Source organism: Otolemur garnettii, unplaced genomic scaffold, assembly GCF_000181295.1.
Source record: "Otolemur garnettii isolate 467f Iridium unplaced genomic scaffold, OtoGar3 scaffold00062, whole genome shotgun sequence".
NCBI lineage: Eukaryota > Metazoa > Chordata > Mammalia > Primates > Galagidae > Otolemur > Otolemur garnettii.
Genome location: NW_003852457.1, coordinates 3,764,934 through 3,766,537, shown reverse-complemented (window position 1 = coordinate 3,766,537; position 1,604 = coordinate 3,764,934). Strand labels below are relative to the sequence as shown.

The 1,604-nt window shown below is 42.1% G+C and overlaps 1 non-coding gene across 1 annotated transcript; it reads right to left on the bottom strand.

Moving 5' to 3' along the window:
* Positions 1–427: 427 nt before the first annotated feature.
* On the bottom strand, positions 428–534 carry LOC111726367. Its single transcript, XR_002774159.1, has one exon. It is a non-coding gene; the product is annotated as a U6 spliceosomal RNA (small nuclear RNA).
* Positions 535–1,604: the final 1,070 nt, after the last annotated feature.

Sequence of the window (1,604 nt, the reverse complement as noted above, 5' to 3'; positions counted from 1 at the left end):
TCTGTACCTTGAAGCATTATAACACCACCTGCAGAGTTAATATTAAACACATTTTTCCCTCATTTAATCTGCATCTCCTTCCAAAGCCTTATTTATTTCCTCGGTGACCTTTGGAAAAGTCACCTCCCTGGGAGGCAAATCTGATCTATAGAATGTTTACATTGAAAAGTTTTAAGGAAAAAAAAAAGCTTTAAGGACTAAATAGGATGATATATTCAGATATAAGTGGTCCAAAAGCATTTAATTATATCATCCTGGATTAGTTATTGAAGAAAGTATCTAATGCTTTAGGAAGAAGGGAAGGAATCTTTTTCTTTAAATCTGTTGCGCATTAAACCTCCCATAATGGAACAACGGCATTCCTTGCTGCACTAAGGATAAGGGGAAGAGGTGATGATATGAAGCATACTCTTTCTTTCTGTCTTTTTAAAATATGGACCATTTCACGCACTTGTGTGTCATCCTTATGCAGAGGCCATGCTAATCTTCTCTGTATTGTCGTAATTTCAGCATAGATGTTGTCAAAGCCAGCACTAAAGTTTACTTTCTCAGTAAATGTCATCTCAATGTGATAATGCATTTTGTCAATCCACCATTGAGAACTCCATGTAATAGAGTATTGAGCAGACAGCCTCCTGAAATACAAAACAAAATTAAAATGGAAAAGTTTCTAGATATGGAAAAAATGAGTATCTTTGGCAACATTTGATGGTTTCTCCCTGGAGGAGAAGAGTCATGTTAAGTTAATCATCAGCACATCTGTGGAAAACCTTTGTGTTGAGCCACAAGTTCACATCAGCTGGGACGTGGCAATGAACAGTGAGGTGTCACCCAGATCCTTCTTTTAGAAATGATAGAATTGCAGCTACTGGGAGCACTGCTCTCTGCTGTCAGCCTCCAGTGGGAACTGTCTCAGCTGAGAGATCCAAGCTTGGTCAAAGTCCTATCAGTGGCCTTGAGTAGCCCGTGTTCAATGACCTCACAAAACAAAGATAAAAATAACAGCTTCCTCCATTAAAAATCAGAATAACCCCGAGGGGTCATCAAAGCATCAGAACACTCCTGAGGGTAAGGCCGCCACTGAGGTTGCCTCAGGACCTCCCCTGTCCCCCGACCTTGCTTCCTCTTTTATCACCCACTGGAGTTCATTCCAGGAACACTTCTGAACCACTCTTCTGCTTGCTAAGCTCCAAGTGTCCACTTCCTGAAAACCCACCATTGGTGCTGGAAATGACCAAAAGCTGATGCTTGGAGGAAAGCCGGATCTATAGCACCTGTGCTCTGAGTGGCAAGGAGGATCCTGCTGCAAACGAGGACTTTCCACAGCGTGGTGCACTCAGTAAAGCTTTTGCTCAGTGTTGAAATGCAATGGAAGGCCGGTGGAAAGCAGAGTGTCATCTGGTGTGATATAGACCTCATTTGAAAAATACAAGGGAAATAGACAATGGAAGTGGGTGGCCAGAGCTGAGCTCAAATCTCACTACAGAAAATAGATTAAAAGAGCTGAGAGTGTTTAATCAGCAAATGAGAGCTGAATGTGAAAACTAGAGGGTGTGCTTGGAGCACAGAGTCAGGATCTCATCTCCTGCAGCTGTATGGCACAG